The sequence below is a fragment of the Myotis myotis genome, unplaced genomic scaffold, assembly GCF_014108235.1.
Source record: "Myotis myotis isolate mMyoMyo1 unplaced genomic scaffold, mMyoMyo1.p scaffold_m19_p_9, whole genome shotgun sequence".
Taxonomy (NCBI): domain Eukaryota; kingdom Metazoa; phylum Chordata; class Mammalia; order Chiroptera; family Vespertilionidae; genus Myotis; species Myotis myotis.
Window position 1 is genome coordinate 4,081,464 of NW_023416401.1, and position 22,232 is coordinate 4,103,695.

General features: G+C 38.5%; 1 pseudogene; it reads left to right on the forward strand.

The window, feature by feature from the left end:
- Positions 1-261: 261 nt before the first annotated feature.
- Positions 262-13,278, forward strand: LOC118663199 (annotated as a pseudogene).
- Positions 13,279-22,232: the final 8,954 nt, after the last annotated feature.

A 22,232-nucleotide genomic window follows, 5' to 3' on the forward strand; every position in this document is an offset into this window, starting at 1 on the left:
CTGTGCAGTGTCCGGACAGGAATAAAGATGGAGGTGACTCAGATGCCTGGCCAGCGGCCTTAGACCAGCAAGCAGGGCCTTTCAGTGGGGACTCAGGGTGGGGGTGGGGCAAGGAAAGCGAGCGGGGAAATAGAGAACTACAACTCCCAGGAGGCTTAGCAGCTGGGGCCTGTGTGCCTGGCCATGAAATCAGATTGGTAGAGTCATTTTGCACTTTAAGAGGCTTGGAAGGTTGGAAGTTCTGCTGGGAGCCAGGGGGAAATGGAGCTGGAGCAGAGAGAGGGGTCCCTGGCAGCTGTGGGCTTTGAGGAGTTCTCAGCACCTCCCTGCTTGGAACTGGTGCTGCCTCCACTGTTCAGCGGTCACATCCTGGAGAGCGAGCTTGAGACCAAAGTGGAGTTCATGTCTGGGGGTCTGGGCAGCTCCAGCCTCCAGGAGCGAGACAAAGAGGAGGAGGCAGCCCAAGGCCAGCAGCCGCGGTGCCAAGGGTAACTCAATTGCAGGAAGTACCAGGTGCTGGGTCAGCGCTGCAGGGAGATCGAGCGGGTCCTGAACAGGCTCCATCAGATATAGAGGATAACACGGAGACTCCAGCAGGAGCGGAGGTTCCTCATGAGGGTGCTGGACTCCTACAGCGACAACTACTGGGCCAGCCAGTTCACCATCTTACTGGAGGACGAGGGCAGCCAGGGCACAGACGCCCCCACCCCAGGCAATGCTGAGAACGAGCCTTCGGAGAAAGAGGGGCTGTCCCCACCCAGGAGGACACCAGCGCCTGCAGAAGCCAGCAGCCCGGCCCCTGGTGAGGGGCTCAGTGGTTGAAAGAGGTGGCAAGTGCTATGGGAAGGGTGCCGGGCAAGAGTCCCACTGACTCCGGAGCTGGCCCCCGTGCAGATAAAGGAGGAGGAAGACTTTGGCTTCAAAGCGGTCAAGGCTCAGGACTCAAGTTGGGTTTCTCGGGAGCCAGACAAGCTGCTGCCCTACCCCACCCTAGCCAGCTCCCCCTTTGACCCCCCAATAAACGGACCCCATGCTCTCCTCGGCCAAAAAAAAAAAAAAAAAAAGCTTATAGAGGCATGCTTATAGGATCAAATAGTATAAATATAGATGTAACAGGACAATAAAAGGAGAACCTGGCTACAATGATCACCTGAACGCTGCCTCTGTGTCATTCCTTCTTCGCCAACTCCGTCCATACCTTTGGGAACCTCTGGACCTGCTGGGGCTGGACCCCAACATTCCTCTTCTTATAAGGACTTCAGTGAGATGGACTAAGAGTCACACTGGAACTGCCTCTATTTAATGTAATCCCCTCTTTAAAGATCTTATTTCCACATACAGATACATTCTGAGGTTCGGGGGATTAGGATTTTAACATACATTTTGTTGATTACCCAAATCAGCCCTTAACAACCAGCATGTTTCAGAAAGTAGATTCCTACAGGGTTATTTACCAAACATTCAGAAGTATTTTTAAAAGAGCTACGCCCCTCGCCCACCGCACGGGCCCCTCCTGGTGAAGAGTGAAGGCCTGGGTTCTGGGCGCCGGAGGAAAACTGGTGCCAGCAGCCAGGGGAAGGGGCCCCCAAGGGGCCCCAGATTGCGAGACGGCACAGGTCAGGTTGAGGGACCCACCCGAGTGCACAAATTTTTGTGCACCGGGCCTCTAGTCCTATATGATAAAAGGGTAATATGCAAATTGACTGAACTGTAGAACGACCAGTCGCTATGATGCGCACTGACCACCAGGGGGCAGGCACTCAATGCAGGAGCTGCCCCCTGGTGGTCAGTGTGCTCCCACAGGGGGAGCTCCGCTCAGCCAGAAGCCAGGCTTATGGCTGGTGAGCGCAGCAGCAGTGGCGGGAGCCTCCCCCGCCTCCGCTGCAGGTGGGCGGTATGGAGTGAGGGGTCTCGGACTACAAGAGCCCCAGACTGTAAGAGGGATGTCTGACTGCCGGCTTAGGCCGGATTCCCAGGGGGGATTGGACCTAAGCCAGCAGGTGGACATCCCCAGAGGGGTCCCAGACTGTGAAAGGGTGCAGGCTGGGCTGAGGGACACCCCCGCCCCCCCACCAAGTGCACAATTTTCATGCACCAGGCCTCTAGTATGTGTGTGTGTGTGTGTGTGTATAATTTTGTTAAGTACCTATGGTCATAGAGTGAGGAAGTAGGGTAGCAGGATTTAAACCCAGGAAGTTTGAGTTCTGAATCTGCTTTTTAATCATTGGACTACAGAGTAGCGTTATTTTGCAGAGCAGCCAGCAAGGTCTTTCCCTCTTATGACTCCCTCACTCCCAATCTTTACTTACTTTCTTATCTGGGGAAACACAGCTACCTGTTTGTTTATCTCTAAATTATGCCCCAGCTGCACACAATTAGACCAACGTTGCTGTCAATGCACTTTGCTAACCAAAAGACCATCCCTGCCTTCAGAGAGGGGTTATGTAAACTCCTTAGCAGTAGAAGCAGAGGCCTCCCCCCCCCCCCCATCCGCTGATATTTAGAAATACTCTGGCTTGATCAGACATTCAACATGTAGATTTAATCGTTAGGCCTGGTCATCGTGTAGACAGATCTACTCACGTGTAAACCAGTGACATTTCTTCTCTGACATAGAGGAGAGAGGAGGCAGAGCATAGCAAATGATGTTTAGCATTTTTTCAGATGAAATGGATGTAACGGCTACATAAAGGGGCAGTAGATGGCATGATTTCAAAAAGATGTTTTAGGATAGATTGGAAATAATATTCCAAGTGGTGGCAATTCTTTAGACCTGATGTTCGAGTAAACAATACGTTATTGACTGCAGTTAAATAATTTTTGAACACAGTAGATAATTATATGCTCTAAATTTAGAACAAGAGACTACTAGTTCTAAAGTATACTTTTCTCTTTAAGAATAAATTAAGAATAGCTCTTTTTCTGTCATTCTAAATTATATCTGAAATAAAGTGTTATTTTCAAAGGCAGAAGTATGGCAGTTTTATCTAAATGATATCAGTTCAGTTAGAATGGTAACTGGTATGTTTATTTGGAACTGTGAATATGTTAAAGATAAAATGAAGTACAGAGCTTGGAATCATAATTTTTAATTAACAACTCCAGTGTTACTTTTAGGGAAGATTTAAAGTCTTAACATGATACGCTGGGTGCATTAGAGCCACAGGAGAAATGAGGAAAAGGGCTTGTGGCACATGAAGCCATGCACGCACATCATCGCAAGCTTCCGAAGCTGTCTGCTTGTCCTCTTTACTGTTTTCTCCAATGGCAAGTCACAAACCTTCTTTTCCTCACTCTTCTTATCTAATAAAGAGTGATAATGACTTTGGATCATTACTTGAGCTCTGGTACTTATTTCTTCCCCCTGGTATTACAGTAAAATGTACATTATGTTAATAAATTATTGTTGGTGCTGAGTTGGTATTTATTTATATTTTTATTACTTACAAATACATGGATACTGAGCTTCATAGAGGTCATATTTTTTATAAAAATTGTTTAATATTTTCCATTACAACATATAATTCAGATAAGAGAACAAAAATGTGTTAAAATACCACCACGGTGTCGAAAGCATGATGTGATATATGTAAATAAGGTCATAATTCGTTTTCAAAAGAGAACACAGGAAATTTTCTTACTTCCGTTTTCTTTCTAATGTAATTCCTATTTAAAATCCACAACTTTTTCTTTCTTCACTCATGTTACTTTAGATTTATCCTTGACAGTTCACATTCTTTATATGCTATAAAAATAAATGTAGAATAAATAGTTACCACCACAACTTACCTAAGATGTTGGCCATAGACACATGAAGGAAAAGGCAGACCTACAAATTATCCTTTTGAAGCTATGCATTACACTCCATGGAAACCTTCTCATAGCCATGGCCTAGAAATGCCAATCAGTACACCAGCTGTCCTTAAATGTTGAACTCGGAAAAAGTAAACAAAAAGTATTCTCCTGTAAGCTATTGAATTGTCTTTAAAATTCTGAGATCTGTTGTTGTACTTGATGTATGTATGTAATATGTACATAAATCTCCACCTCAGGAATTAATGTTACAAATAACAGATACAAGAGAAAGCCATGGCACAGGCAGAGCCGAGGAGCAAGACGGGATGGCGCAGGGGAGGGCACGAGGTGGTCAGGAATGAAAATCAGCAGCACAGGCAGCAATGAGGGCCCTCAGGTCCCCAGAACTCCTAGGTCAGAGTACTGAAAGGAAAATCTTAGTATATTAAATAAAACACATGGGAAGCTAGACATTTATGAAATGCTAGGTATTTGTTGATTAAGTGAAAACAGTAATTTTGTTAATTAAAATAACCTGATTAGAGAATAGGGTGAGAATCAGGGTCAACACACTCTACAACACTGGCTGTGATATAGAAAAATCTTTATTTTTTTAAGTATACTTTCATTGATCTCAGAGAGGAAGGGAGAGGGAGAGAGAGAAAGAAACATCAATGATGAGAGAGAATCAGTGATCTGCTGCCTCCTGCACACCCCATATTGGGGATCGAGCCCTCAACCCAGGCATGTGCCCTGACAGGGAATTGAACTGTGACCTCCTGATTCATAGGCCGACGCTCAACCACTGAGCCACGCTGGCTGGGCGAAACATCATTAGTTTGGACTACAGCTTGGAAATCCTTTGATTCCATTTTTAAAAAATCTTTATTGTTGTTTTTTTAAAAAGCCATCTTCACTTGTTAAAATCCATAGAAAGTCTTTTGAATTAGTTCTCCTTCCATCTTGAAATCATCTGCCCTTGACCCTGAGCATTATCTCCTGAATGCTGGTCCATCATATACTTTGAAAACTCTGTAGTGTTTGCTCCCAGGAATCTTAAATTGTCCAGAAATGTAGTCTTTGTTCCCATTGTTGCCTGATGTGTGTTATCCATATGCAGTTCTGCTCGTAGACTTTCCTCTGGTCACATTGGTAAATAATTCTCTCTAGACATCAGTGTATCTAAAGTCCACTTTCAATTCTATTTCTATTCAAATAATCCCATTTCATTAAAATGTTGTTAATCATACACTCACTCAACACATATATACACCATGAGTAGAAAATAAATCCAACCTTGCTGATCGAGAGAAAATCTTTCCTCATGAAATAGTACCCATACAAATGCCCATATTAAACTAGTTTGGACACCCAGATTTGGTATTTCTAATACTTAATTGTAAAGGGAATGTATCAATAGTGTATTTATTGCTAGGACAGAAGTATGAGTCAAAGTTTTAGGATATTTTAACATATTGTAATTTGAAATAAAGTGTGTATTATATTTTAAGGTGTTTTTTTTTTCTGATTTCCCTTAATTGCATAATTGGAAGTGTGCATTTAAGAAAATTAGATATAGAATCAAATTTTTATTTTCTTTTATTTTTCAATTACACTTGAAACTCACTACTATTTTATATTAGTTTTAGGTGTTAGACAATTATAAAATTTATGAAGTGCTCCACCGATAATTCATGTACACACCTGGCACCATACATAGTTATTAAAATATTAATTACTACATTTAATAATATTAACTTTATATCCTATGACTATTTTGTTACAAAATTTGTATTTTGTAATCCCTTTACCTTTTCTACTCATTCTCCCCAATCCCCTCCTAGCCATATAAATCTATTTAATGCAGTAAAGAAAAAAATAATATTGATGTATTAATTCTTTCAAAAGCAACTCAGAATTCCCTCTCATCCAAGTTTGTTTGAAATTCATTTGATTATGATTTTCCTCAGGCAGTTTATGAGCGTGGTTCCACTTACAGACTGTGAACAATTCATGATTCTGTCTTTCTAAGTCTTCGGAATAAGGTTTCTCTGAATTTATTTTAGGGTTACCTCCTCATTTAATGTTAACAGCAAATAATTAACTTCACTCAGTAAACCTCCACCAAAGAATTAATGTATTTTGAAGGAAAAAAATAAAAGGGGATAAATTATGGAAATTAGATTTATTCACTAAAATTATGCTTTTAGAAACATAATGATTTAATGTAGAAATTGGTGATATATTAAGATTTTTACATAATATGTAATAATTTACTGAAGCTTGACATTTTACAAGAAAATTTGAAAAATTAAATGCTGTTATTAGTCTGATGATCTGGGGAAAAGGATTTTTAAATCCTTGCATGCTACATACTTTGCTGCTTAAAAGGGAAAAATAATAACAGTAGTAGCAGAAGCGATTACACCAAAATGTTATGGATATATTTTTAAATGTGACTCCAATTATTTAGAATATTTACTCTTACTAATTTTCACTAGGTGATTTGCTTTTTAAAGGGGAAAAAAAAACAGAGTCTTCTGTATATTTAGGTTGGCACAGTGCTGCTTCCTACGTGCATTAGAATAGTATCGAAAGGTTAGGTACCAGCCTGCTATAAAAAAATGATGTAAATGAAATATGTAATACATGCAAGAAGCTAGTACAGATTCCTCAGACAAATCCCATGTGGATCACCAAACTGCAGATCCTTAGCCACTGGTTCTGTCCCAGCTGCATTTGCAGCTCCTTCTCCGCAGTCATGCTCTTAATTTTACCATCTTGGTTTATTAGGCATTTGCCCAAAAAGAGTAGGAGCTCACCCTTGGTTATTGCTTCTCTGAGAGGCCAACTGACCACACACCTTGACTTTCTGGCATTTCTGATCACTCCCAGATGTGGGAGAAGCCCAATACCTTGGGGTGTGAGTAGGGCTTCGGAGAAGCTGACAGTAGGATGAAAGAAAGTCTTAATTCTTTAAATTATGTTCTCTGAGCAATGAGAAACAGTATATGGAGCATTAAAACTTTCTCTTTTCCCCTCCTATGGACTGTTCTATGACTTTTTTCCCCCAACTGCCTGTCTGGTGATGTCCTGTGGTCTCTTTGCCGGGTATAACTGTATCTGTTACACAACTTGGTGTGAGGCAGAGGCCAGTAGAGTAACATGTTACCTTATATTGTTTTCCTTCTGGCCCTGGCATTTCCTTTCCCCTCCGCTTCCTGTCCTGTGATTGCATCTAGTAAATAACTCAATAGCACTTAACCTGGTTTTCAGGAAGTGTGGGATAAGATTGCAGATTGTCTATGAAATTACCAAGAATATTTCTATTGGAAAAGGTACTATTAAATTGACCATCTCTATATATAAAAGCCTAAGCAACCATTCAACCATTCGACCGGTAGCTATCATGCACACTGACCACCAGGGGACAGATGCTCAATGAACAGGCATGGAAACATGGAACAGACTGATGAATCTCAGAGGGAAGGTGTGAGGGGGAAGGGCAGGAAGAGATTAACCCAGTGGTTATCAACCTTGGCTGCACATTAGAATCACCTGGGAATCTTTTTAAAATCCTGATTTCTGGGCCTCATCCTCCACTGGATTAACCAAAGATCTTATATGCATACTAGAGGTCCCTTGGCCTGGCTTGCAGGATCGGGTCAAAACTGGCCTGGTGTACAGATTCGTGCACCGGTGAGTCCCTCAGCCTGGCCTATGGGGATAGGGCCAAAGATGGCTGTCCGACATCCCCTGAGGGGTCCCAGATTGCAAGAGGGTGCAAGCCAGGCCAAGGGACCCCACCAGAGCACCAGACCTTTAGTAGTAAATAATGTATTAATATGGGATTTAACAAAATAAATATTATCTTAAATGCACAAGTTTTGTTTGAATTTCCAATCAGACTTACTAGTTCAATATAATAACAATTATGTAAATTATATCAAAATTTTTAAAGAAACTGAAATGAGTGTGTGTGTGTATATATACATATGTATATATATATGTGTGTGTGTGTGTGTGTGTATATATATATATATATATATATATATATATATATATATATATATATATATATATATATATATGCTTAAGTGACCATTACAACCCAAAAACTAGATTGACCAGTCAACTGGTCACTATGACACATACTAACCACTAAGGGACAGACACTCAACACAGGAGCTGCCCCCTGGTGGTCAGTGCGCTCCCACAGTGGGAGTGCTGCTCAGCCACAAGCTGAGCTCACAGCTGGCGAGTGCAGCTGCAGTGGCGGGAGCCTCTCCCACCTCTGCAGCAGCGCTACCAAGCAGTGGTGGAGGCAGGCCCAGCGGGCCAGGATGAGCTGCAGCAGAGCTATGCCTGACCCCAGCTCGGGCTCCTCCCCAGCCTCAGGCCTCCTGCCACTTTGGCACTGCTACAGCCCTTGGCGGGATGTTGGACTGCCAGGTTTTGGCTTGGCCTGTGGAGATCAGGCTGAAACCTGGCAGTCTGACATCCCCCCGAGGGGTCCCTGATTGCGAGAGGGCACAGGCAGGCTGAGGGACCCCACCAGTGCATGAATCCATGAACCGGACCTCTAGTGTATATATAAACATACATCTACACTAATAAAAAGAGAAACATGCAAATTGGTGTCACTCGCTATGCCCACCAGCCAATCAGAGTGACTATGCAAATTAACCCAACAAAGATGGTGGTTAATTTGCATACTCAGGCACAGAGCAAAGACTGAAGGTTCCAGCCAGAGTGAAGACTGAAGAGGCTTGGCTTCTCCCCTGCAGCCAGACCAAAGGCCTGGGTCCCAGGTGCCAGAGGAACCGGTGCTGGCAGCCAGGGGAAGGAAGGCCTATTGCACGAATCTCTTTGTGCAGTGGGCCACTAGTATGTATATGTAAAATGTGCATGAAAGAGAATATGAAAAATATTTTGTAAACAACGAAGAAAATAGTAGTAAAAAAACTTTTCTCGGTGGTTAAAAACAGAGTCAAAATTTAAGGATTTCCTATATTACATACTTGGCAACAACCAGGATGTAGTGATATAAGACATTTTTCAAAGAATTGCCAGCAAGTAAAATAGTTTGGGAAGAAAATATGATCCTAAGATATTGAACACTAAAAGAGGACAATAAGAAAATGTTTACTATTTATTTGTTGTAGAAAAAAAGCAAAAGATATACTAAGGGTTTACAAATGCATTTCTCATCTTATTCTCTATTTTTTTTTAATACCGTGTTCACCACATGAGAAAACGTAAACAAATGTGTATAATTAAGAGGAAAGTAGAAGAGAACTAATACTTATTGAGCACCGTTCCTTGAAAGAAATGCTGACATAGTTTACTCTTTTTAATCCTCCTGACAATCTCGTAGCGAATCAAATTTTATGGACAAGGAATGTGAGCCTCTGTAATTTATCTAGTCATGGTGCTTTAAAAAAAAAAGTATAGTTGGATTAAAATTCAGATATTCTTTCAATCCAAAAGTTCCACTGTACCATGGCGTTTAGGGAAGCAAAATCAAGCATTTGTTCAAAAATAACTAAAGACTTTTTGTTTAGTAGGCACAGTAAACATATAGCCTTAAAGTACTTACTATTATTGATTTTATAACCCAGACATATTACTTAATCAAAGTACATAGAGACAAAAAAACAAACAAACAAAAAAAAACACCAAACAAACACACACTAAAAATGAATGCTCCCAGTAGAGAAATGCAAACAGTGGCCTTCATTCAGGGAGTAGCTTTAATATAATTTAACGATGTGAGCAGCCGATGCAGAATCATCAGGTTTACAAAATGCCTGAAGTGAGATGCGGGATGCCATGGAGGAGATGCATTTAGCAGTAGATGCAGGAAAGTGGTAGGTCCATAACTTGGAGCTGGGAATTTTGCCGAAGCACCTACGTATTTGAATTCCCCACACTGACATGTTGAACGAGTCACTTAGCCTTCCGCATTATTTTAGTAATGCATTTATAGAATCATTAAAAATCCAAAGGGGTCACTTAAGAGTTTCATCTTTTACTGAATTTTATGAGATAAATTACATTCTATCATAGTCCTGGGTATTTTAAAGATTCATGAAATTATCCGTGCAGGTCTCCGGAGGAGAATGCCAGCGATCTAGGCTAAATGAAATGCCCCTCTTTTAGGACCGGTGCTTTCAACCTTCAGTCAGCAGGAAGGAAATCAGGAGGTTGCTTTCTGATGACAGGAGTGTAACACTACGCTGCTGCAGAGGGTCTATGACATGTCAACGCTGAACAATCACTGGCAAACTACCAGGAAGGGAGAGGGCCCATGAGGATAGCCTTATAGAACATTGGTGGGTTTGCACTTAACATTGGGTGCAATGTTGAATATTTCTCCTCACTAGAGAATAGAGGAACTCCTAGTAGGTACCAGGAACATTACTTACATTGTGTCATTTAATCCCCAAGGCAATTCTCTTAGGTGGGTGTTCATTTTATTATCATTGCTGCTGTAAAGGTAGGGAAACTGAGGCTCATAGAGGTGAAGTAATTTACTGGAAATCACATGAGGTAAGAAGTATGGAAACCTAGATTTGAATGCCTTTCTATTTTCTTTCCTTTTCTTGGGCAGCCAGTCACTGTAATAAGTGGCCATTCTTTTTTAAAAAGAAAGAAAAAGAGCTCTTAAAAAAACAAAAAGTTGAAATAGCAACATGTTAATGTTAGGAATCTTCAAAGTCGTAGAAAATATAAACGTAAGGCATTGATTCCAGATAGAGACACATTTTGAAAAGTAGATTTTTAAAAATATTAGATAGTAAGCCAGGGTGAACCTGTAACTCCTCATGTACTACAAGTACTTTAGAAAAATGATTAGACAAAATATTGGGTAATAGCTTTAACAGGAATGCCTCTTGATTTTTTTGAGGGTAATATAGCTAAGAACATGTACATTTCCCTAAAAGACAATTTCCAGTATTGTTCAGATAGAATGTCAGATGTGTACAAAGGCTTGCCAAACACTATTTCATGGTAATCAGGAAACTTAATGCCCTTAAAATTAGAGTTTAAAGAGACCCACTTTGAATTGTGAATTCATGAAAATTTATTTATCCAACAATCATTTGTTACTAGATTTTTCCACTAAATGTCCTAGGTGCTGGCCCAAAAATGTTAATAAGATATAGTCACTTCATCTAGTTTATTGTGTTTATTGTGTAAACAAGTCCTAACATGTTTTTAGTAACAGAGACCACACTCAGAAAATGTAAGATGGTGACAGAACCCAGTCTAAGGGAAAAGAGGTCAGTGCCCCTGTCTAAATAGTCAGGTATAACATATTTTAAAAATTCTTGCAGCACACCGGTTAAAATCACTGCCTTAGATTGTTAGATAAAAAACAATGACAGTAGCCAACACAATAATAGCTGTCTGGTATGAATGAATCAAAAGTATACCTTTTTTTGTGTCAGATCGGCAAAAAATACATTTTTTTTGGTATGCCACAGAATTTTAGTAGTTTGTGTATGCTATAAGATAAAAAAGATTGAAAATCGCTGCAGTATTTCATGAGCTAATGTGTTTCCTTAGAGCATTCAAAGATTCTAATGCATCTTTAAAATATAAAGATTTTCTTATATCTAACTCACATTTGTTAGTCACTGTCATTAAAACTGGATAAAAATCTCATTTTTCAAAAGACATTTCAAGCCCTGCTGGCGTGGCTCAGTGGTTGAGCATCAACCTAGGAACCAGGAGATGAAGATTTGATTCCTAGTCAGAGCACATGCCTGTTGTTTAGGCTTGATCCCCAGTGGGGGTCATGTAGGAGACAGCCAATCAGCGATTTTCTCTCATCACTGATTATCCTCTCTCTCTCTCCTTCTCCCTTCCTGTCTGCAATCAATCAATATATATCTTTTAGAAAGACATTTTAACAATTAAGAATCGCAAAAAATGTTTACACCTAAACAGCATAAAAATGTAAATATTTATTTTATGTCAAATAAAAATAACAGCTATTTGTTTGAAAAATTTTATATTTGGTTCCATTATTCAATAAGAAATTACTGAATGTTATTTTACTAGGGAGTAAAATTAGAGGGTATACTAATCTATATAATCTATCAAACTATCAAAAATGAATGTAGTCATATAAAACTGCATTAATCTGTCTTCCTTAAATATTCTGTAAAAATACAGAAGAATCATTTAGTGAAATGATACTAAATTAGTAAGAATTCAAATCATGTGAAAAATAGTTATTAGAATATTTAAAATTCCAGAGGAGTGGTTGTTCTGCTACAGGATACATGGTTCAGTACCTCCTATCAACCTAAGTGAATGTGGAATAAGATGCTGTATGTATTACAAATATGAAAGAATAATTACTGAATCACCTTCCTTTGCTTCTTATCTATATACCAGTTTTATGAAGCAAATATATACATTTTTCTCACATGTATTAATTTTAATAATATATTCAAATCTTTAAATGGTTCAATATTTCTGTATATTTTAAAAATACATATATATTTTCACATTGCCTCTCAGAAGCAGGGCCATTTTGTCTGATTTCGTATGTGTGATGACATATATAACAACACATATTTGTAGGCTTAATGTTATGTTTTTATTCATATGATCAAAGTACTATATTTAAAAATCATTACATGATAGAGACATAAAGCAGGAAAAGCTATAGGGCACCTATTCCATGGACGTGCTGAACCTGAGCTACTCTTGGCAAATGGCATTTTTTTAAAACTGGTAGCATTGACCCTGTATTTTTCTAACTCTCTTAGAGCTTCCTTTAGTACCTGCTCCTCTAGTACAGAACTGAAATCATTTATTGAATCACAGAGTAATAGCAGCTGAGACTTAGAACCGTTAAGGCCATCTGTAATGGGCTAAAAATTCAGCGGTTCTCAACCTGTGGGTTTCGACCCCTTTGGCGGTCAAACAACCCTTTCACAGGGGTTGCCTAAGACCATCCTGCATATCAGATATTTACATGACGATTCATAACCGTAGCAAAACTAAAGTTATGAAGTAGCAACGAAAATAATTTTATGGTTCGGGATAAAAACATGAAGAACTGTTTTAAAGGGCCAGAAGGTTGAGAACCACTGGGTTAAATGGTGATCCCCAAACTATATGTACATATCCTAATTCCTAGATGCTGTGAGTATCACCTTATCTGGCAAAAGAAGCACTTCAGGCTCTTGAGAGGAAGATCTTATCCTGGATAATCTCGATGGGACATAAATACAATTATATTTATCCCCATAAGCGAGAGGCAGAAGCCTGAAGCAGATACACAGAGGAGAAGGCCACGTGACGATGGAGTCTGAGATTGATGCTATTGCAAGTCATGGAATACCAAGACGGCCAGCGGCCACCAAGAGGCAGAGAGGCACGGAATGGATCCTCCCAAGATCCTCTGGGGGAAGTGCAACCAAGCATCACCTTATTTCAAACGTCTGTCCTCCAGAACAATGAGAGGATAAATTTAATTTTTAAGCCCCCACCTTTGTGGTAATTACAAAATAAGACCAAACCCGAAATATTCCAAAAATTTACAGCAGCTACAAGAAATGAACACACCCTGCATTGCAATCTCGTGTATCTTTAGGGAAGACATTTACCTGACAAATGGGTGCCCGGTTTCCTCCTGACTTGTTCAAGTACAAGCTGACCTCTACGTAAAACAGAGGATTTCCCAGTGCTACGTGTCTGAGACAGCAGCACATCAGTTTTACAGCCATCTGAAATGTGTTTCCTGGCAGGCCCTCACCCCGGCCACCACAGTGGACAGCTGACACATTAGTTCTCCGTTAGGACAGAGCCAGGCCTCCTCTGGGTCAATACACTTTCGTGGAAAGTTTGAAGATAGTATTATCCCCGTTAATCTCCCTTGCTCACCCTGAAATGCTGCATATTTCTCATAACTTAGCTAAAAACGGACCAGTGAGCCTCTCTCAATTGTCAAAGAAAGAAAACATAACAATTAGACCCATAAATGTCTCAGTTATACAGGATCATTGGATCATAATTAATAGACATGAGAAAAAATAGAAGTGGGATGGAAAGGAAGATTTGCTAAGGAAAAATTGTTGAGTACTTAGAAGAAGAAGAATCATTAAGAATTGATCAAGTACATAACAAGAACCGCACAAACCACTCTAAATACAGTCACCCCACTATTATCAATGTAAACTAAAGAAATTTGGTTTTATTATCTCTAATTGAGGTTAGAAAATTTGAAACTATTATTCCAAATTAAAAATCAAAAAGGGGCTTAAATACTTCAACAAAATTATACTTCTTATAAAGTGTGAAGCTGGGATCTGAACCCACAATGCTTTGTTTGTTTAAATGACTTCAGCGTTTTGTTATGCTGTGTCCTTCATCCTAATAACCATATATCTTGCTGTTCTCTTGCACTGTCTTCATACTGTTTCTTTCTCCTTATCCTCTCTTTCTATCCTCACGCCTCTCTTGCCAGAGTAAGACCTGTAAACCTAACTTGAGAGCTAAAGGTAAGTCCTTGAAATGTGATTATCAGAGGACTAGAGCTACCAAACCAAAACATTTATTTAGCATAAATCAACCTATTTAGATGTATCTATGTCAGATTTTATTTTATTTTATTAAATATATTTTATTGATTTCAGAGAGGAAGGAAGAGAGAATCATTGATCAGCTACCTTCTGCACGCCCCCTACTGGGGATCACGCCCACAACGCAGGCATGTACCCTGACCGGAAATCAAATCCATGACCTCCTGGTTCATAGGTTGATACTCAACCACTGAGCAACACAGGCTGGGCTATATCACATTTTAAATATACCTCTAGAAAGCAGCACAGCACAGTCTTGCCACATATTGTTATGTGGGAGACATGGATCTGGAAATCGATGTTTTTATACGATTAATACTGCAGTTTTCCTTAACTTAATGCTATGCTCAATGCTATTTTCTTTTTTTTATCATTCCTTTATTTTTTGGGGGGGTTCACATTTTTGTTCTACTTCTTTCCTAATGTAATGTTAAAAATCTTGCATTAATTATATCAAACAACTCCAACAAAATATACATGTAAAATTTTAAAATTAGTTTAAACTCCTGTGACCTTAAGTCTGTTTTTATTGTTTAAAGTATTACAAATAGTAGTACATATGTCTCTTTTTTCTCCCATTGACCTCCCCCCAGCCTCTGGCACCCCCTGGCACATGCCCTCACACCCCTAGTGTCTGTGTCCATTGGTTATGCTTATATGCATGCATACAAATCCTTTGGTTGATCTCTTACCCACACTCCCCTCCCCTGCCTTCCTGCTGAAGTTTGACAGTCTGTTCATGCTTCTTTGTCTCTGTATCTATTTTTCTTCATCAGTTTATGATGTTCATTTTATTCCATAAATGAGTGAGATCATGTGATATTTACCTTTTTCTGACTGGCTTATTTCACTTAGCATAATGCTCTTTACTTTCACCCATGCCATTGCAAATGGTAAGAATTCCTTCTTTTTTATAGCAGTGTAGTATTCCATTGTGTAGATGTACCATAGTTTTCTAATCCACTAATCTGCTATTGGGCACTTAGGCTGTTTCTAAATCTTAGCTATGGTAAATTGTGCTGCTATGAACATAGGGGTGCATATATCTTTTCTGATTGGTGTTTCTGTTTTCTTAGGATATATTCCTAGAAGTGGGATTACTGGGTCAAATGGAAGTTCCATTTTTAATTTTTTGAGGGCAAAGGACCTAAATAGACACTTTTCTAAAGAGGACATACAGAAGGACAAGAAACATATGAAAACATGCTCAAAGTCACTAATCATCTGAGATATGCAAATCAAAATGACAATTGAGGTACCATCTCACACCTGTCAGAATGGTTATCATCAACAAATCAACAAAGGACAAGTGCTGGCAAGGATGCAGATTAAAAGGAACCCTCAGGCATTGCTGGTGGGAATGCAGACTGGTGCAGCCACTGTGGAGAACAGTATGGCTATTTTCTGTTTAACCTCTTTCAGTTAAATAAGATACAGAGTCTAATTTCTATATCTTTGTTTAGAGGCCATGGTTATTATTACCCTAAATTACTTCCCTGTGTGGTTTTATATTGAAATTGCCTCTATAATTACTATCCTCTGAAATTTCTCTGGTAAAGTTCAGCAACTAAATGTGGGTGGCTTCTAAATGAAGACATGTGGTCAGTGCTGTAAGTTGGTTTATTTATACCTAATCACCAAGCTGGTAAAAAGATTTTATTTCATTTTGGAAAGCTTAAACATTTCAAATAGCCCTGTCATCTCTCTTTATTCATTTATTTATGATTCAAGAGATTAATCCTAACAAAGCTGTTTGAGTCTGTGTGGTATGCTGTTACCATAGCAATGCTGTTGGTTTCTAATAACTGATATAAAGTTTTAAATGAAGTGTTTAATTGGGCTTGCAGATCATTTCTTGAGCCATAAATAGCTAGCTCCCAAAATCCTCTTTCATTATCATCGACACTAGATAATCAGCCTGTGCATTTTCATTGCAGTGAGACACGGGAGCCTGGTGCCACAAAGTCATGATAACTCAGAACAGAGAGCCCTTAGGTCAGCACGAGTCTCCGGGGGCAAATAGACGCGTTGCAGGTGGCCTGACCGTAGCAATGGACCCGATCATTCTTTTCCTCCCAAGGCCTCAGTGTAAAAGGCAACCCCGGCCCCTGCCTACAAATCTAATTATCCACCCAGCTCATAAAAGTAGGCGGCTCTCTCTGTTCCTGTTGTCACTTTTAGGTCGTGGACATGAAAACAGAATATAAGACACTCCAATGCTGTGTGTCAAATGATGACCTAGAACTAGGCTTCTTTTCTTTTTTTTAAGTGAATACTTTACTCACAAGGTTTACTGCGTTCATTTTATTTATCCAAGAAATGTATTTGCCATTTGTTAACTGGGAAGAGGTTTGTAAAAAGATGTTATATTTTTACTTTAATTATTATAGTACGAGTCCCAGTTTTCATAGAAATCTGCCTGTAGTTTTAGCAGAATGGCAAAGCTTTGTATTTGAAAATGACTGTTTTCATATTTAGAATCCAAATATTTTTTACAAAAGATGAGAGGGTATTACTCATTAGAATAGAAAATAGATATTCTAAGATGACGGTGTGAGGAGGTAGTTCACTATCAGATGATTTTAGAAACACTGTCTCATTATTCAACTTCATTACTTACAAGGAGGATGAATTTAAAATATATATTTCAATAGGGAGAATTTGGCAATAACATGGAGGCAGTGGTGAAATTAGGACTGTTTTCCTATTGTTTTGTAAATTCAAAAATTGCAAACATTTTAAATTTTATGTGTGTATATAGAAAGCCAAAAACCTGTTGTTGTTTTTTTAACACAGCAAATGCAGTACTACTTATAGAACACAATTATCTTTAATTTTATGAAAACTGTACCCTGAAAAATGGGCTCAACTTACAGTTAGATATTTTACTAAGGACGAACTCCAGACCATAAATGTTTCATAATGTCTGACTCTGAGACCCTTGAAACAACATGAATTCGCGTCTGTCCTGCATTTATATTCAGCGTCCTCACCAAGCACCAGAGGTGGTAAGGCTCAAAACTGCATGCACTTTATAAAGCAACTCCATTCCAAGCAAGTATTTCCCAGAAATGTATCTAGTACTCTCATGTATGGAGATCCGTTAAACATGCTTTATAAATAATAAGTGGTAAGCTATTGTATCAGATATTAGAAAGAAATGGTGAACTGTTATATAACATAGCATCAGGCCTTTACAGTAGATATACCATTAATCTCACTATGGTGGTCATATTGGTGGACTCTTAGCATTAATGAAGAAAGACTACCCAAGTCCTAGCTTGGGACTTGTTTGACCTGCCCCAATCCACTGTCTGATCTGGATCGAATGGTATCTCTACATGGCCACTGCCATGTATTCTTAACAAATTAAATAAATTTTAGTAAGACAAATGTGAAGATTCATGAGTTAATCTTACATTTATTAATGTGTACTACTCAACTTTATGAAACACTGCCACAAGTAAAACTGAACTATGAACATAGGAGGTCAGATGATTCAGCAGCTTATGAAGTGGTCTTAGTTTCAAGTTGAATTTTAAAATATATAATTTGTACAACTTACCCAATTTATTTAGAATTATTAGATATATTTAACATGTATGACTGTATTACTAAATTAAAATAATAGGTATTATTTTGAGTAAAATAATATTTATATAGACAAACATCTGTGTGCAGTTTGTAAGTAGTCTGGAACTAGGAATTACAATGATACTTAATTATCATTTATTAATGAATTATAATTATAATCCATAAATAAAAATGCATAGTAGGGCCTATATCATGGACTGCAGGCATATTATAGCTCTCTTTTCTAATTTACTTATAATATAAATTTGTTGAATTGACTGACAGGTGTCCTGTTAGCATTCTACATATTAGATAATATTTTATAATAATTCTTAGCCTTCCCTTTTTTATGAACAGTAGGCTACCATAAAATTCTATGAAGAACGCATTTTTCCTTTGGGAAATGGTTTACATTCCCATGGTTAGCTAGAGGTGAACTACTTTGAGGACCAGGTAAACTGTGATAGGAGATCAACTAATCAGAACATAACTTACAGCTATTGAAGTAACCTATTATATATTTTCTTCTTTGGAATGTATGTCTATTAATTCAAACTGTTCTAACAATACTTACTGAGCAAAGGTGATCTTCAAGGAATTGAGATTTTAATGATTCATAGCAAAGGATCTTTAACAATCTTGTCAGATGGTCCTTATTTTGGGGCAATTTTGCCTTTGAGAGGACTGGGGCACAGAGTATTCAGCCATAACAGAATATTAAGAGTAGAGTCAGGCTCACGGTACAATAGATAACCTCATGTTCTATTCAGAAAGAAGAATCCTGGACCTATTACTTCTTTACTGAGACTACGCAAAGTGTCTGGAGGGGAACCTGATTCTGCATGTCATTTCATTATGGCATGCCAGTATAAAATAAAATAACCCACATAAATAAAATTGAATAACAAGCCTTATTTCTTAGACAGTGAAATTATTTCCTCACTAATTAAATGCTTATTAGAATACTGAAAGAGAAATAACAAGCAATATTGCCATCCAATGGTGACGTTGTAACATTTAAAGTATGTTAACAATAAAGATGGGAATGTAGGACAATATTTCAATATCAGTAGAAATATTTTTATTTTGACTGCCTGCATTTCTGGGAAATATGATGGAAATATTTGAATGTTATTCATATAGTGAGTACTAATCTAAAATAAGAAAAGTGAACTAAGGGTGGGTTTTCACCTCTTTTAAGCACAAAATAAGAGAAACACTGATTCATATTCAATTATTAAAAAGGCAGGAGAATGGGTCTTGCAAAGCTTAGTATAATTTTAGTTCTTATTTTGCATTACACAGAGCAAATATTTTGCTTTCACAGTCAATCCAGGACCTACCCGAATCTCGTTCCCTCCTAAAACACTTCAGAACTAACTTTCCTCCAAGTTTTGCTTGAGAGAGAACCCCATGCCCGCCCTGTCAGCCTATCAGTGTGTTTCACGTTGCTTATCTCGCTCTTGCTCCAGAAAGGAGGCTTTGTTATCAGATAGTCTCCTTTCACTCTTTGGGAAGCATCATTCCCCCAAATCCTACCCTGACTGGAGGTTTCCTAGGTGAGTTATTTATGATGGAGCACTTCCATGGGAGAGTGTTAATAGCTGGGGGGGAGGGGGGGGGCTGGGCGGGTGTGGGGGGAGAAGCAGGGCCGGGAGAACTAGCTCAGGCACAGCCCTGTGGGTGTCAGCTTCAGCCTGTCCCTGCAGTGAGTGGCTCTCCTACCCCCTTTCCCAGGCAGTTGATCTGCTGCTGTGAGAATTTGGCTGGGCACCTGATACAACCTCTGCCTCTTTACTCTGTGATTGATTTGAAGCTTGGAGAATGTCCGTTTGCTCCAGACACTTAGGGTTATAGTTGAGATATTTAAAAATCAAGTCAGTAGAACAAAAGGTAGAGCCACGAGGTAGAAAGAAGCCGTCCTTATTTTCACCCCGAGTGCACCTTGGCCTAAAGTCAGATTCGTCCCCAATGCTTCAGCTACTCCAAGTTATTTGAACCACATATTCTTTCCCCACCTTCTATTTTCTTTGCTCTAAGTAGCTGAATTGCGTTTTTGGGTGTTTGGGGTTTTTTTGCCATTTTACAAGGTAGTTAAACTGATACTGGACTGAAAGAATTCTTCTAAAAAGAAGTGATTTGAGAGAAGCATTTGAAGTATATATGGGAGTTACTTGAATACATATTTGCTCTGACTTTTAGGGGTTCCTATGATTGTGTTAAGGCATTGCAGAGAATGAAGCCTTAGATGACGGGATTCATGCACTTGTTTATTTTATTTCATTTTAATAAGTTCAAAACAGAGAAATTCACTGAGAACATCTTGTATATATCCATTCACCCCTCTGCCAAAATTAGTAGGTGTTACTGTTCTTACAGTGTAATTTATTAGAAAGTTGAAATACTCCTTATTCAATCTCTGTAGTTGAATATTCAACCCTCTCTCCTCAGAGCCACTTGCTATCATAAATTTATTATGTATCTTCCCATTCATGTTTATAGTAACTACACACCCACAAAATGTGTGTATACATAAATAAAAAGTATAAAATGTCTATATGTAAACAAAAATACATATATAAGTTTAATAATATAGTGTTCTATGAAATATTTCCATTAATATTGTATCTTAATATACATAGTTTATTTAACATTAAATGCTCTAGAATTATATCATGACCTTCCAATTTATTTACATTTATTAAACATGTCTTTTTAAATTTCTGTATCTTCTAGCTCTCTCTGTTATTTTTATTCAGTGTTATTTTGCTAACCAGTAATCAGTAAAAAGTTGAATTTTTCAAAATCCAATCCAAGAGTCCTTTCCTTCTAATTGGAGAATGTTATTTAAAAGATTAATTGTAGTTGCTGATATATTAGAGATTATCATTGCCATTTATTTTTGAAATTATATGTACTACTTTTTACTACTTTTTCTTCTTCTTGCCTGACCTCTTTTGATTGATTATTTTTTCTATTTCCTTACTTTACCCCAAAACACTTCTATTTCTATTATTATAATAATATACCTAAGTTTAAACATTGATATCTCTTTCCTTCTCATTGAAAAGCAAGCACTGTAGAGCATAAACTGTAATATGTGCCTCAGAAGATTTCTTATTCTCAGGAGGCCAGGCACATTTTAAATATTCCTACCTACTAGCGCATGCTTGCACTTGGATGGGGTTGCATAGGAAAATCATCTTTCCTCTCTATATTGAGGAAAGATGAGGAACTGGACATCAAAATAGGAAAAATAATAGAAAAACTCAATATTTTTCATGTGTCTGAGCGTGTAAGTGCATATATCCTGAATGCACGGATTTAGGATACACTCTCACATATGGAGTTACAATGTTAAAAAAAAACAAACAAAAAACATTTTAAATGTGATCAAATTTTTAAAAAACCTTTCATGTCAAATAGTGAGCCCATCAGGAATCTTCAATACCAACTCATATATTGAAGATTGACAGATCCCTTCCTCTATCTATCATTCTATCCTCTGATGCTCCATGGTTGGGGGTAATCACCATCTTTTCCATGCTTTTTAAAATTTCCTAATTATTTATTTAAATTTATTGGGGTGGCTTTGGTTAATAAAACCATACAGGTTTCAAGTGTAAAACTCTGTAACACATCTTCTGCATATTGCATCGTGCACTCACCATGCAAAGTCAAACAAGCTTCCATCACCATTCATTCCCGCTTTGCCCTCTTCCGCCACACCCCAACCCCTGGCAATCACCATACTCTTGTCTGTGTCTGATTTTTATTGTTGTTGTTTTTTGCTTATTCCCTTTAACGTAGACAGAATTGGATCCATAAAGAACTTTATTTTTTTAAATATATATTTTATTGATTTCCTAGAGGAAGGAAGAGGGAGAGAGAGAGAGCAACATCAATGATGAGAGAGCATCGTTGATCTGTTGCCTCTTGCATACCCCACACTGGGGATCGAGCCCATAGCCCACAACCTGGGCATGTGCCCTGACAGGATATCGAACTGTGACCTCCTAGTTCATAGAGTCGATGCTCACCCACTGAGCGAAGCCAGCCAGGCCATGAAGAGCTGTGGAGAGTCTATGTGGGAATAATATGGTGAAAGGAAAATAGCACAGATGCTGGAAATAGATATGTTTACAAGGAGGACTAGCCCTCCCTCTATCTTTCTACCTCTGAGAAAGGTAAACTCCTACCTGTTTGGTGCCAAATCACAAACTCATGTATAAATATTGTATTGTAATATACAAAGGTAAA